This window comes from Myripristis murdjan, chromosome 23 (assembly GCF_902150065.1).
Source record: "Myripristis murdjan chromosome 23, fMyrMur1.1, whole genome shotgun sequence".
NCBI lineage: Eukaryota > Metazoa > Chordata > Actinopteri > Holocentriformes > Holocentridae > Myripristis > Myripristis murdjan.
The window spans coordinates 5083716-5100211 of NC_044002.1; the positions used below are offsets into that span (position 1 = coordinate 5083716).

The 16496-nt window shown below is 45.2% G+C and overlaps 1 protein-coding gene across 11 annotated transcripts in view; it reads right to left on the reverse strand.

Moving 5' to 3' along the window:
• Window positions 1-16496, reverse strand: part of celf2 (cugbp, Elav-like family member 2) — a 188734-nt gene that overhangs the window by 65987 nt on the left and 106251 nt on the right. The gene's annotated exons all lie outside the window — the stretch shown is intronic.

Here is a 16496-nt window from a genome sequence, read left to right on the forward strand (position 1 = left end):
AACGCAATAGCGGCTGTAAATCTCCTCTGCAGCGGCCTAACACCGATGTGCTTACACACACATAGCACTTTTAAACGCGACCTGTTTCAGGCTGCAAATTCCCAAATTGACACATATTCCGCAAGAACGTCACCCACCTTCACGGAGCTGGAAAAGCCTCTCACAGCGTTGAGACGACCGTGCGACGCTCAAACTAACCATCGAGACCCCCTTGCTACGGCAGGGCGAGGCGGGTCTCATTGCAGGTTTCACACACTGCCACTCCTGAAGCTAGCAATTTTTCATAACAGCACAATGCCGGGCTGATATATTGCGGCGCTGAATGTAGTATTTTCGATAGCAACGACGCGGCGATGGATCTTCTTTGGGCGTAACTGTTGATAAAGGGAGCATGGAGAGGGTTTCAGATGTGATAAATCCACTCTGAATGACTGAGTGCACAAAAAAAAAAAAAAGAAGGGAAATTTCATTCATGTTAGTGCACAGCACGCCCACATGAGCAGCGTGAAGCCATGTCGATGGGCTGTGGTTTTTCTAAATATCATACTGTTAGTGTTACATGTGCTGCCACTGGAGCTGCTGATGTGATTCACAAAGGGAGGCATTTAAGGAATGCATGTACGGTATGCATGTTGGTGCATGTTTGTATGCGAGTCAATATCAGTATAGAGTGCCATTGAGACTTCCCAATGACACAAAAAAAAAGATGAGATTTTCCACTGAACTCCATATCCATTGTATAAAGTAGACCTTAAGCTGTTAGAAATGCATGTTGGTCAAGCTCCTGCACCTTTTATAAATTGACTGCAAGAATAGAAAGTACAAGTGAATTGCAAAATGTGTCCACCCTGTCATGGGACAATTTCTAAATAGAGTAATCATATTGATTACAAAATGTACATTTTCAGAAAGGTATTTGGTCCCTCGTTCAGGAATATATTTTAGTTTCTGGAAAACATCTCTCAAAAATACAGAAATTATGGAAAAATATGTTTGTATATGTAAAATCTGTGAAAGTTGTACTTTCTTTTCTGAATAAACTCTATAAATAAAGGTATCTGGTCAAACTTTGAAATAATACTGTTTGGCCCTAATCTCTTAAGAGCAAAATCACACAAAAGGTTTTGATAACTTGTGAAAATAATAATTTATTCACATAAAACATGAACATGACGGGGTGGACAATGACATGACGGGGTGGACAATGTTATGGTTTTGTCAACAAATGTTTTTTGTCAAAACATGACTTTTTTCACCTACTGTATTTTGAATTGTGCACAGGTAGGCTACATTTGGAAATGACACTCAACAACAGCAAAAATAAATAAATAAAACCTTCAACTAGACGAAAAAACAAGATTGATATAAACAAAACAAAAACCATTCGTCCCTAAATGTAGGCCTACCACAAAAAGTATAAACATAGGTATCCTTTCAAATGGTTTCTTTCTCTGCATATGTTTTGTCTCCACTTGACTTCTGAAACACTGAAAAACTTATAAAACTGTTATAAAACTAGACTTGATGACGGGGTGGACAACGACAGGGTGGACGTTTCTGGCTGAAGTTTGCATTTAATGAGCACATGTTGGGCCATTAGCTAGCAACATGTATCAGTTAGGAAGGTGACTCTGTATACTTTAACAAACATATTTTGAATTTCTGAAAAGCATTTATATAGATTCATATTTTGCAATGACAGGGTGGACACATTAAGATTGAACACATTCAAGTTCAATCATAAAATGATGAAAATGTCAAAATATAAATGTTGATATGTACTCTCTCTGCATGAGCTATTCTTCACTCCATTTGTAAAAGACAAAGCAGTGGTAGTGATGTCACTGATTACAGCAGGTGGTGTCTTATAGTGGCAGTAACCACCTAATGACGGGGTGGACAGCAAATCCAGGGACACATGCAAAACGTTTATTATTATTATGACATTAGACCATAAATGATCCAATTGACTCATTTTATTCAAGTACTTGATGAGAGCAACAAGAGCATGTAAAAGGTTTGTACATTGTATATCATTTATCTACTTATTTCACTCAGTGAAGTTAGTAGAGAGGAGTTTGGGACATGGCAAAATCACATGCATCTAATCATAGAAAAATTTTTTAAATATGAAAAACACCCTTTTAAAGATGTATCTCTGTACCAATGTGTGTTTAAATGTTTGGCCATTTATAATAAACCATCAGAGTTTTGTTATTTTGCAAATTTTTCATGAAAAGTGAGTGATTTCTGCCTGGGACACCAAATGGTACCCTATATTGATATTGACTCATGCATGAGTGAGCGGCGTGCATGGTGTTAATGTGGGGTTGTGTGTTGGGGATTAGCCCGAGGTGTGGAACTGCAAACCAGTACAGTAAACCTTGAGGCCCTCTAACAGGACACAGATGCTTACAAGCCGTAAGACTGGTTCTGTTTCCACATCTGGAGCGCATATTAAACAGAGGTGAAGTGCTCGCACCCTTTTCAATTCCGAGCTCAAACACTTATCTGCACAAAACACACTCGTCCGTCCTCGCATTTGGAATGCTAACTTGAGCGACGCCATCTTTTTTTTTTTTTTTTTAATTTGGAATGAATAAAGGGAAACTAAATGCTTTCAACACGCGAGGCCCAGCGGAGATGAGAATGGGACCCGGGCACACACACACACACACACACACACACACACACACACACACAAGGCTAAAGCGTGACTGCGTTTGAGGGCCGACGCATGCGTGGCCGCAAACATGTATAAGGACACACACACACACACACGCTCGCACACGTCACTGCCATCAAGGCCTGTGGTCCATTTAAGACGGCTGAAAACGAACTTAATGAAAGCAAAGTCGATGGCTGTGCTTGTTTTATGGCGCCGCTTTCCCTTTTGTTATTCTCGGCGGGAGAGCGAGGGAGCATTATCTTAAGAGGCAAAAACAAAAACAAAGCCAAATCTCGGGCTTGGTTAGCTGACAACACTAATACCACCCTATAAAGCTCAGCGAGAAAGAGAGGGGAGGGAGGAGAGGAGAGGAGGAAGGGAGGGAGGGAACGGAGAGACATGGAGAGAGAGAAACCGGGAGGGAGGGGAAAAAAACAAAAAACATCCAGACCTTTGAACGCGGGCCATCCATCTCTTGCAGAAAGAGCCGAGGCGCTCGGCAGAAACGCCCAATTCTTTAAAGGACTTAAAGGACATGTCAAATAAAAACGCCAGCGCCGGAGAGGGAGTCAACGAGGCAGACCTAACAGTCCTCGGGGCAGCCGCCGCTCCTCGCTAAGCTGTCCGATAAATTGTTGGGAAGCGGCGGAGGCGGAGGCGGAGGAGGAGAAGGGGGGAGGGCGGGTAACAGGAGTCACGGCCCCCCGATCACCGGCCGGCGTCGCGCACCGAGGTTTTCGCCACGTAAAGCGCCGAGACGTCCGCGCCGGATGGGGTTCAGACGGGACGCCCCGCACCACGTCCATCCCTGGCGTCTCCTGACACACGCGTCTGTGTGGAGGAATCGGGAGCGGCCCGAGCAGAAAGGGGAGACAATCCCCGCCATTGTTCGCTGTTTGTGCGAGGCCTGTGGGTGTCGAGCGAATCGACGGGGGGAGGCGATACAATGAGCGCCTCCCTCATCCAGGACAACTGTACGCCCTGTATGCCCTCCATTCACTCCACCCGGCCTACCAAGACAAAGAATGGGCTCCTTTAGCAGCCACCCAGCCGCCTTGCCTTGTGCACCCCGTGTGTTTCATGTCGTCTGCAAGAAGGTGACTCTCCTCGCTACAAAGGAACGAGCGCCTCTCTCCATCGCCCCTGCAGCCAACACTGACAAGGTGTTATTGCAGCCAGGGAAAGCTGTGTGTTATGTGTGTGTGTGTGTGTGAAGCTCAGCAGGCGAGTGTCCTGGGGCTCGGATTAAGTCGTTGAGTGGATCCACTCCTGCCACAGCCTCTCCATCTCCCTCCCTCCTCCCCTCTTCTTCTTCTTCTCCTCTCTCTCCCCCTCTCAATTTGAGCCAATTGTTTGCCTTAATGGCTTAACTATTGCTTCCATCACTCCGGTCTCCCTGCAGCACGGGGCCGTGACTGAGGGCTGATCTTCACTTTGTGTGTGTGTGTGTGTGTGTGTGTGTTTGTGTGCGTGCAAAAAAAACAGCGTTTGGTTGGGTCTTTTCAAGCAGCTGCTCAGGGCTGCTATTCCCTCACCTCGCACACGTATCAGACAGCGGCCTCATTTATCTGATGTGCAGCTGCATGACACTGACGGTAAAACTTCATTGCTAATTATTGTTTTTGCAACATGACGCGCGATGCCTTCCGGACCCGGTTGAAACAAAAATGCTAAAAAAATTTTTTTTTCGGCTTTCGTGCAGCTTGATTAGCTGGCCAGGGACTCTGTGTGTCTGCGTGCGCCTCGTAATTTGGAAATTGGGGCAGTCAGCGGTGCAGGATTTTTGACTTGCCTGAGAGGACAGATAGCAGCGATGTGAAGGATGTGGCCAAACTCAATGTCAAACGCAACGAGCTCCAAATGTTCCCAAAAGGATATTAAAGGGGCAGAGAGCAGGTTTTTCTGAGGTTAAATGATGGTGCTGGTGCCCCTTGTTATTTAACGAGCTTCTCTGTGGGAAATGATGTCACCAGGAAAACAAGCCAATCAAAATCCACCCCCGTCGGTTTGTCACAACCGGGCCTCATCAAATCAACAAATAATTATGAGTTAAATTTCTATTTAAATCTAAATCACTATAACTCTTTGTTTTGTTTTTATTCCATGCAAAACAGTATCTAATTACAGTCAATTGACAGCCAAGATCGTTGCGGATATCAGGGGTGGGGGGTACTAGGGATGTAGCTATGTAGATGTTGTGTGAGAGGGTGTGTGTGTGGGTGTGTGGGTATGTGTGTGTAGCTCTGCATCAATGATCTACAGTAAATGAACCGCATGAATCAAGACTCAATACTTGATTTATGTGATAGATGTATGTGAAAGTATGCATAGGGGGGTGGATGTGGGTATGCGTAAATACATGCTATTTCGAATCATGTATATTTTTCTTTATACTCACATTGCTTTTGGTTGTTTGTTTTTATGTTTCTTCTTGTTCTCTTTTTTTTTGTTTTGTTTTTTGGTTGTTGTTTGTATATCTGTTTCTGTATTACATCTAATGCTTCATCCCATACACTGGGTGTGGTAAAAGAAAAACAAATAAAAGATGTGATCCAAAAAAAAAAAAAAAAAAAAAAAAAAAAAAAAAAAATATATATATATATATATATATATATATATATATATATATATATTTAAATCTGCATTGGCTCACCAATGCACTGCAAAAACTCAAAATCTTACAAAGAATATTTGCCTTATTTCTAGTCCAAATATCTCATTACACTTACAAAAAACACTTAAAAAGACAATTTTCACTTGAAACAAGTGAAAATTGTCTAAAAACAAGTTCCTTCTGAAGTGATCATGTCTTTTTTTAAGTGTAATGAGATATTTTGACTAGAAATAAGACATTTTGACTTGAAATAAGACAAATAATCTTGGTAAGATTTTGAGTTTTTGCAGTGTGCTTTAGCTGTTGCTATTGTTCCTTTCAGGAAGGAGGATGGAGTCACCACTAAGCCAGCCAATCAGCTGCCACCGCCTATTTACTAATGGATGAAATCTCCAAACTGGATTGTTAGCGTCCACGAGCAAGAGGAGCCCTGGAAAATAAGCTACCTAAACTATAGATGTCTCATTTGAGGGTTTTTAAGGCAACAGTTCATGATATCAAATTGGCAAAATAAATAAATAAATGGCACCCCGCTTGCCCCTTTAAAGCACATCATAAATTCAGACTGCAGATGGAGATGTGCGCTTGTCTCTTTCAGTTTGAGGTGTTTTGCCCACAGAACCTGATGAAATAAACCGGGATAAACAGAGCAATAAACACATGGCTTTGGAAAGTGTCGTGAGCTGAATCCAGAGAGACGTCTGCGTCCCGGTTTCACCAGGTCGCGGCAAAAAACGCGACTGCCGACGCCGTTTCATTTTTCGGGGCGTGGAGGGGGCGCGGCGTCAACATCTATTCCAAGTTGAATCGTCTCCTGGGTCGGTGGGTCGAGCTCCAGCCTTACATTTACACCTCGGCCCTGCTCCATTAGGCCTTATCGACCGGCGCTTTATTGGCTGATGGATTTAAAAAAAAAAAAAAAAAGCCAGAAATCTATACAGAGTGTTTCACTGATAAAAAAAACAACAACAACAACACGGAAGGCTTGGCGCCGCCGGCCGCCGCTGATTACAAGCAAAAGGAATGGCGATGAGATACCTGGACTACATTAAGCGCGAGCCGTTCCCTCTGTCTGCCTCGTGCACAGCTGGAGACTTCAAGTCCAACAGGCGGCCAGATAGGAATGTGGCACAAACAGAGGGGAGGAGAGAGAGCGAGGGGCGAGCGAGGCAGCCCCATGAAGGGAGAGAGAGAGAGAGAAGAAGAGAGGGAAGAGACGGATGCAGATGAGCCAGGTCTAACAGTAAGCACAGCTCAGATCTCAGCATGGTCTCTCTCAGAAACAGACACACACACACACACACACACGTGTGCGCACAGACCTACACACACACACACACACACACACACACGCTCAGTTCGGGCTGGCTGAGTTGATCCTCCTGCTGTTTTTCCCTTCTGTTTCTGCTCTAAAACACACATCCTCTCTGACTCCCCTCACCCCTCAATTGCAGCACACACACACACAATAAACACCCCTGACACACACACACACACACACACCCTTCACTGGGGTTCGCGGAAGGGCCGAGCTGTCACACACCTCTTCTCATTGGCAGCGTGTTTGCAGGGTGTGTAACGGTCCCGCGGGGGAACTAATCTTGTTGACAACCAGAGTGAGAAACATGAGTTCCCCCCCAAGGGAATGGGGCGACCAAGGTCAGCTGCACACACACACACACACACACACACCGCTAGACACATGTACCAACATGTTCACACACAGGTAATACCCATACACACCTAGACACTTCCAGTCACATCTAGTCACACAGATACACACACAGACATGTCTACACCTTGAAAATTAGACAAATACACACACACACACACACACACACACACACACACACATCTGGACAGGTAGACACATTCACACACACATACATGCATACTGAGACAGAGAGACATGCACAAACACACACATATAGATGGATTTAAATGCACACACACCTGCACACATCATGAGACGTGTTCGCCTCTGTGCACACACACGTCGACACACGCACAACCACACACACATTCATTCCACAGGCTTGTATCAAACTGTAAACCAGATTAGCAACTTCACCATAACGCCTCGCAAAAAGCCGTTTTTTGTTTTTGTTTTTTTTGTTGTTTGTTTTCTTTTCTTTCCCTCCTCAAATGATCTATAAGTGAATTTGTCAACGGTGGTGCGAGGCGGATTAGTGACTCAAAGTGAAACGCGTGGTGCCGACTGGATTTTCTTGGAAAACAGATTTATCGAGGTAAAACTGGCTCCGGGAGGGGGGGGGGGGCGGCTTGAGCCAAACGAAGGAGTATGATATCGACGGTGAGTCACTTGAACTTTGCAATGAGCAATTTTCTGCCCACCTCGGGTCCATCGCAGGCGGATGAATACATGCAGCACGTTTCACACGTTCGTTATCGCCTACTCGTCCAATATATAGACCCTCTCTGTGCACATCTGTGGATATATTGTTTAACTGTGGCCAACTGGAACAACTAGGACTGTGTTTATGCGTGTGTGATTGCCTTTGTGTGTGTGTGTGTGCGTATGCTTTGGTGGGTTGCCATGGAGACGTGGCAGTACAGGCGACGCGGGGAAACGATCAGATAAATGTCACAGTAGCTAATGAAGCTGCACCGGTGCCCCGGCGCTCAGCTAGCTCCACGCTAACGAGCTACCGAACGCCACCGCCCGCTAATGAGAGGAGACACATGCACACCTACACACTGGAGAGCACACACACACATACGATGTGACGAGGGCACACACACACACACACATGCACGGTTATAAGCAAAGTGGGTCTCATTTTGCTCATTTCTCATGTCTCATATTTTTCTGCATGTATAAAACATTGAAAAGGCCCAAACTATTTACTCCGGAATAAAGCCTCCGTGTTACAGATGCACCGGTCTCTAGTGCTGGGACTGGTGGCAAATAAAGCTGTCTGGATGTGGATGCTTTCATAATATTGGCAATTAATGACACCATCACACTTCCTGCTGGAGGGAAAATGTCTCCTGGTGTGAAAAGGCTGAAATGCTGCTGTTTGTGAGGTTCAAGAGGAGCCTGATTCTGAAGAAGCTGTTAAACTGTTCCTGCAAAAGCTGTTTTTCTGCGGTGCACTGTTTACATGTCAACCTTTGTGAATAGGCTGATCGTACAGTGTATGTTAACCCTCGGAAGCATGAGTGAATTCATCGGATTTCCTTTCAAAAACACGGGAGAAAGGGCAGTGAGCAAAAAATTACTGGAACATTAGTAACAAAAAACAAACAAACAAACAAACAAACAAACAAAAAATCATAAAAAAAAAAAAAAATCAAAAAAATCAAAAAAATTACAAGACAAATTTTAGAAAATTTGTAAAAAAAAAAAAAAATGCTAAAAATGTCAGTGAGCAAATAAGTGGATAATTAGTAAAATAAAATAAAATAAAATAATACAAAGCAAAAAATAAAATAAACAAATAAATACAAGGAAAATGATCCAAAAATTGGCAAGAAATAAGTGAGAAGTTACAAGAAAACAACCAGAAAATCAGCAAAAAAAAAAAAAAAAAAAAAAAAATTAAATAAAAATAAAAAATAGCATGAATTCTGAAAAAGGTAAGTCAAAGGTGAGGGTAAAACCTTTTGAAATACAGGCCCAGCCACAGTCTGGGTTGAAAGCATTAATTTATTCTCAACAGGCTGTTTTTCTATGTTAACCTAACCTGATGACGCTGTCTGTAAGTTACTATTTTCTGCAAACGAGACGCTTTATCCTCATGACGATGTTAGACTGTGCATAACACTGGTTGGTACAGTAATTTATCATTTATTTATTAGACTGATTGTTGTACAGTGGTCAGTGCTTTATTGGATTAAATTATTGATCAAACACAACTGACACACTTGTTCCTGTAATTGTTTTGTAATAGTCCAATACTGGGCAGCACGAATGAATCCTAATCAAATGTTATTTAAGACTCCGTTTAACTGATTGCTTATTTATTGCCCACATTTAAAAAATACGCCACTGCTCATGAAAAAAAAAAAAAAATTACATGTGCCTTGATGAATGAGGCCCATGGAAAGCAAGTACAAGCCCTTGTGTTTTATCACGTTGTACTATGCGTGCGCAGAAATGTAAAGAATAGAAAAATTACAAAGAGAAAATTTGACCCCCGTTATTACTCACTGCAGTTGCCCACACACACACACACACACACACACAGTGAGCAGGCTTGCACTGCACGTATTCTCAAGAGAAGAACACCCTCACACGTGGAGGACGAGATCCGGTGTGAGTGAGTCACGCCAACAACGGGGTTGACGTCTGAACGGTGGGAAAGCGCTACTCGCAGACGGACGTCACAAACGGAAACGCCGGAAAACAACACGCCTCATATACATGCGCCTATTGTTTTGAACGGCCTTCAGCTGCATTGCTCAGAGGGGAAATTCAAACAGCGGCATCTCCACATTTCATGCACTTCCACCTGTTTCATTCATTCTGCAAGCTGGAATGCTTCACATTCAAAAGGTTCAGCCTTCGCTCAGTGGTGGCTCAAAATGGGGTCCTGGGTCGCCTGCAGGTCCTTGAGGGGCCTCCGCTGGGGAGGAAATGATGAAAAGGATTTCCAGTCATATTTTACACACTGGAAATAATCCCAATTAGAGAATGTAGGCTATTAGGAGGTTTCTATTAGCGGCTCCCTGACGGAAAACGGCTGAAAAGCGCTGCCTGACTTTGTCCTACTTCTTACAGGTACGGCGCTGTTCCTAGAGTTACCTCCCAAAAATAATGCTTTCTAGCACACGTCAGCCTGACCTAGAGAATGTGTGTGTGTGTGTGTGTGTGCATGAAAGAGAGAGAGAGAGAGAGAGAGTGAGAAAGAGAGAGGAAAGGGGGAAGGAATTAGAGCGTCTTAAAGCCTCAACAGCAGATTGGTCAAATCCCAGCAGCGGCAGCAAAGTGCCACCCTAATCTTTAGCACACTCCCCGTCTCTCCCGCGCCCTCCCCCTTCAGCAATCCAGCGGCCCCAGGCGCTCTCCCCCAAATCTTGTTGCTATGGGAACAGCAGTGTCGGAGGGGTAGGAGTAGGGGTGGCCGGGGATGGGTGGGCGTGCCGGGTGTCATGTGGGTGGGAAGGTGTCGCTTTCATCGTCGTTCCTGAGCACACGCAGGCGCGCATGCAGCACCCATGACACACAGGATTGTGGACTGTGTGTTTTCATGTAACCCCCCCCCAACTCGTACACACACACACACACAGATTTCCTCCTCTCTTCAAACTGTCTTATCTCATGGTGGAAAAGCCTTCCACTCGGTCTCTCTCTCTCTCTGTCTCTCTTCGTCACCTCCTATTCTGCTCACTCAATCTCTCATGTTTGCGGGCTTAATGAGAAACAGCTTGTTCTGTGGTGTGTGTGTATGCGTGCGCGTGTGTGTGTGTGTTTTTGTGTGTGTGTTTGCGCGTAATGCTGTGATGAAATGGCAATGGCTCTGATTGTCTGGCATGGCGCTGCCGCCGCGTTCTGCCAAAAGTCATCATCTGAGTAGCCGACGGGGATGATGGCCCATTTGACTAATGCTCCTGCGCGGCACGGGCCAGCGCCGACGCCGGGCCACCGAGCACAGGAAGAGGGCGGGCGGCGGGTGGAGGTGGAACAGGGATAGGGGGCGTTGGAGGTCTCCGATCAAGTCAAACCGGATCGATTTGGTTTGGGATGCGGGTCCAAAAAAGTAGCCCGGCTCTCCAGAGCATCCTTTTATGTGTGTGTGTGTGTGAGAGACAGTGTGTGTGTGGGTACATCCTTCGCGCAGCGCTACAGTGTGTCACACCTCGGCTTGAAGAAAAAAAAAAAAAAAAAAAAAAAATCCCCCCCCGTGTGTTCACGCACATCGGCCGTGACACCTCCAGAGGGGACGGCGGGGCGGAAAAGTACAGAGAATGGCGTAATAAGGGCAAGGGCGAGAGACACACACACACACAGAGAGAGGGAGAGAGAGAGAGAGAGAGAGAGGTAGTGGGGAGAAAAAGCGGCCAGTCGCCAGCTCACTGACATAACAACACAAATGCATTTGTTGTAGCAGCTTCAGCGGCCATCACGGGGTAATTATGTCCCATTGTGAGCCTTTCTATTGCCCCAGATGCTGAAAACGCTACAAAAGCACGGACGTCACCTCTATTAACAACTGGCAAGGCCACCTCTATATCTATATCTATATCTATACATATATCTATACATATATCTGTACAGATGTATAGATACAGAGATGGAGATGGAGATAGATGTGGGAGACAAAGGAATCAGAGGGTACTCAAACTGTTCCTGTGGCAAGGACAGGCAGAACCACCTCTGACACTTTAATAAACCACTATTACACACACACACACACACTCAGAGAGACACACACACACACCCCTTCCAGAGAGACAAGAGAGGAAGCGGTGGTGGTAGTGGTAGTATTGCGCATCGCCAGGAGCCAAAGCAAAGAGGTGAAGTTGAACACACTCGAGACAGAAAGCCGGAGGTGACTTATTTATTGGGAGGGCAAGACTTTGTGTGTGTGTGTGTTTGTGTGTGTGTGTGTGTTGTTGAATAGTGCATAAAAAAAGGCCGATGCTGAGATGTTCATTTTCTCGGTGAGGACACATCTGTAAGCTCTTGTGTGTGCAGAGCTGTAATTTCCCTCGTAGATCATTTTGTTGTGGGTTGAGGGTGGCTGCATCTGGGTGTGTGTGTGTGTGTGTGTGTGTTTGGGCATATCCACACACTCCTTTAAACACAAAACACAACTGCGGTGTTTTGTCCACGTGTACAACACACTCTCACATCCTCCATTGTGGTTGCTTACACACACACATACACACACACACACACACACCGCACTTAGCGACCCGGGCTGCCATCCAGCGTTTCCCTGCTGTGATTCATGTGTGGATTAAGCCCCGCTTTGCCAAACCCAGCCGCTCCTCTCTTTCTCTCATCCCCTCTTTTCTCTCTCTCCTCCCTCCTGTTCTTCCCTGCCGTTTCTCTCCTGATGGCGTGGGACTCCGTACTACCTGGGCACCTCGAGTCGTTCTAAGCCGCGCAATATCTGGAATTTGTGAAAAACGCCGACATAAATCGCTCGCAATATTTTGAAATTTCAATCCTCCTCCTTTCATGAAAACATAGCTATGAAAGTTTTTGATTGGAAAGTGCTTGGATAAACTGGGACGTTGCGGTGGAAGGAGAGCTACCAATTGTTACCCAAGCAGAGGCACTGATTTTGCTTAAATAGAAGATGTTACTTACGATAAAATCTAGTTTAGCAAAACTAAAATGTAGTCGGTGAAAGTTACTTTTTCGTGAGAATGTTTGTTGTGATCTTTTCCATGTAACTGTAAAATGACAGTGTTTAGTAACTGCCTCGTAAAATCTGAATACTTGTAGGTATCGATCAAATTTGGTGTGGCAGTGTGGTAATCACAAAATGAAAAGTTTTAAAGACTCTCACTTTACGGAAGTTCAATGCAAACCGACAATTTTCAAGTTCAGGCTGTTGCTTTTAATGTTACAAATGTCCTCTTCAATTTTTTTCAGTTTTCATGGTTCTGTGATGAGGATATGAGGAATGATGAGGCACTGAAACAGAACAGTACAAAAAGGCAAAAGCAGGCTCTGATTTAACAGGTTTTAAAGTGTAGGTGAGCACAAAAATATAACAAAAAGTCAAATTACTGACCAAAAATACTCAAGTGCACATAAAACTACTTATTTATAGTAACATGAGTAAATGTAATTAGTTGCCTCCACTCCTGCTGGGAAGTGCCAAACTGCCAAAACTGCATCAGATGCTTGAGAAAAGTGACTTCAGCAAACGTCAGTGTTTCCTGAAGTTCATTCCTTCACCCCATGTTGTTCCCACGAAATGCAAATCACGTGCAAATCGAAAACGTTCGTCTCGTTCATTCAATCATTTCCCTCTGCCTCCTCCTTTCTTTCTTTTCTTTCTTTCTTCCTCTCTTTGATTGTCCGATTCCTTAAGCGTGCCATGAGCATTAGGGAGGAAATCACTAACACATTGCAGCCCTGCAAGAGCTTTACTCCATAAAATAAAAATCACACTCTCAGCCAATTATAATGTTGTGAGGGGAAAAAAATGGGGGAGAGGGGGGCGGGATCTCGGAACGCCGTCCGATTTCTGCGGAGAGCGACGGGGCACCTCCCATCTCCGGACATGCTTCCCTGGCTGGGAAAGCCGCTATCAGAGCGGAAGCTAATGCCCACTATTCCCTAATTATGCATATAATGTTGGGTAGAGGAGGGCGGGGAGGTGGGGAGGGGGTGGGGCAGAGAGTGGTTGATAGCATTAAGGGATATTAGGGCGGGGGGGGGTGTTCATTTTCATTAGGTTTTATGGGCTGGAAAAACATTGTCATGCATACCAATTAGCACCGGAACAGATGGCTCAATATGGTTGTATGTTTCGTCAAACACACACACACACACACACACACACACACGCGCGAATACACGGATGAAACGCGTGTGCTGCTGAAAGGAGTAGCGATCCAGACGACGGCATCGGGCCGGTCGGTTTGAGGTTTGAGGTTTGAGGAGAGAGAGGCGGCGATGACAGCTGCTTGAGGCGAAGGAGGCCCTCCTCCTCGTCCCGTCCCGTCCCGTCTCAGGTCAGGACCTCCGGAGCAAAATCAAACCTGGATCAGTCTGCTCAACAGTCTCTCCGAGGACACAACCATATGCTGATGGAGTGGAAAGAGACTGCTCGATTATGTGTGTGTGTGTGTGTGTGTTTCTGACGGCCAGTATCAATACCCCAGCCTGAGCTTGGCCTGCATTCAGCATGGCTCCCATTTGTATTCTGTCTTTCCCTGACTATTCTCCTCTTGTCGGGGCGGAAAAGCCTCTCAAAGCGGTTTTCAGGGGACGCTCAAACCTTCAGGATGATCGCGACACAGTATGGCTGTACATCTGTGTATAAGCGGGGCGGGTACAGGTGCGCCTCGCCCCATCGGAGACTTTGTACTAGCAAACGATTTAGCCACGGAGTTAGCTACGGCTCAGTGGCTCCGAATGGGGACGCGCTAACAGGCTAGCGCTCGCAGTCCCAAAGCCCATTGATCTGTAGTGCTCACTAATAACAGACAGCAGAGACTCCCCGGCTCTCTGGGGCCATTAGGATGCATGAGTGAGAACCATGCTAAATGGGACAATACACAGAGGTGTGTACAAGGGTAAATACACTCGGCTTTATACGGAGAGGGGAGATACACTGTGGGTACGCTCGACGAACGTGTAATTCCATTGGCTAACCTTGGAATTACATTACGCTGTTTGTTTGCATGTGTGTGTGAGCGTGTGTGTGTGCGCACGTGGCCACGCTTGTGTGTTGTGATATAGGGATTAAGCGCAGTGTTACAGCATGACTGCCGTTGCTATATTTAGGGTCATGCTGTTACATTTCCAAGCCATTATCTAGACCTGTGGGACAAGCAGGGATTTCTGAGCAGCAGCTGGCGGCGTTAACCACGGAAGACGCACACACACGCACACACACACACACACACGCATGCGCCTACGCAGGTGTATTTCGGTACACAGTCAGCCTTACATTCAATCTCCCATCTCCCGAACAGTAAGAGCGCAGAAATGGAGAGGCTTGTCTGCTCCCCTCTCTCCATCCCTCTAAATGTTTAATGAACCATCTCTCTCTCTCTCTCCCTCCCTCGCTCTCTCTCTCTCGCTCTTTTTTCCCCCCACTGGTAAGCCATCACCCATCGTCTACTTTTTCTCACTTCAACCTTGTTTGTCTGTCTGCCTGTCTCTCTCTCTCTCTTCCTGCAGGCTAACAGACACCGCCGAGTTGTGTTGGTTCAGGATGAGGGTAGAATGCTGAAGAGGCGAAGACGAGGAGGAGGAGGAGGAGGAGGAGGAGGAGGAGGAAGAGGGCTCATCTGCATCGTATTCCCTTCCTCTCTCGCCACTTCCCTCTGGCCCGGATCCGGCCCCCGCCAATCACCGCCGCTCCTTCTCATTTCCCCTCACTCGGCGTTTGAAACTGTGCAATTTTGCGCGGTTTCCTGTGCCGGGACGGTTTGAGGTCACAGGTAAGCTGCCGTGTGGCCCGGGCCAGCCGCTGGCTCGTGTTCTCATGCAAACCGCACGGCTAAAAGTCTGCCTGTCTGAGGGCTGAGCGACCGAGCGCTCGGCAAAATGGATCAAGATTTTTCCTGCAGGAGGAAAAAATCTGTTGGTGTGAAAATGCTGACGTGCTGTTATCTGTGAAGTTCATTGTGAGAGAAGCTGCTGTTTCCAGGAGGAGCTTCAATGCCATTTGGTTCAATTAGAGCTAAACTAAAACACTAAACTGTGTATGAAACTATTCTGAATATGTTATATCTGTTATATCTGAATACTCTGAGAAAAAATGTCTTTACATGTTTACATATTCTGGCTGAACCGATTCCATGTATTAACTGATCTGTTTGACCAATGTAAAAGAAACTATATCTTATAATATATCCTATGTAGTCTTTACTATGTTTAATTTATCATTTTTACTTGATTATTATAATGGAAGAGTTTAATTAACTTAATAAATACACACATTGGATACCTGACTATACACTGGCTCCTGTGATTGTTTAATAATTGGACAATGCTAGACTGCAAGAATGACTGAGCTTTGGATTGGCACTTGCCAATCCACTGGCCAATCAACTTAATGAAATACACTAATCAAATATGAAAAATTAATACTGGTTTACTTTTGCATTTTACTCACTTGGCTGAATGGGAACAAAAGTTACAATTAATTGTAAAATATTGCAATTGCAGTAATGATTAATATATATTTTTTTCATTTTCACTGGAAAACTTTATGAATTTATAATAATGTTATTTTTGCTGTAAACCCAACAACCATGTTTTCTTACTTGAGGAAAACACAGTTTGTTGGCCCGGGTGTCTCAGTAGCACCACATTACTTTATTTACAACAATGTTTTACCTTCATCAAAAATCTGCAGCTCCTGCAGTTTGGATACTGCACTTGGCCATATTGCCATTTGGATAGCATTATTATTGGGCCAGGCCAGGCTGAGTTCAGGAGAGCAGCTACGAAAACGGTTAAATCTGAATGTCATTCATGTGTTTTAGGAAGCAAACACTGAGCAGTGTATGCAGCTGGATCCACGTTAACCTTGATGTCTTCCCCCTCCCTCA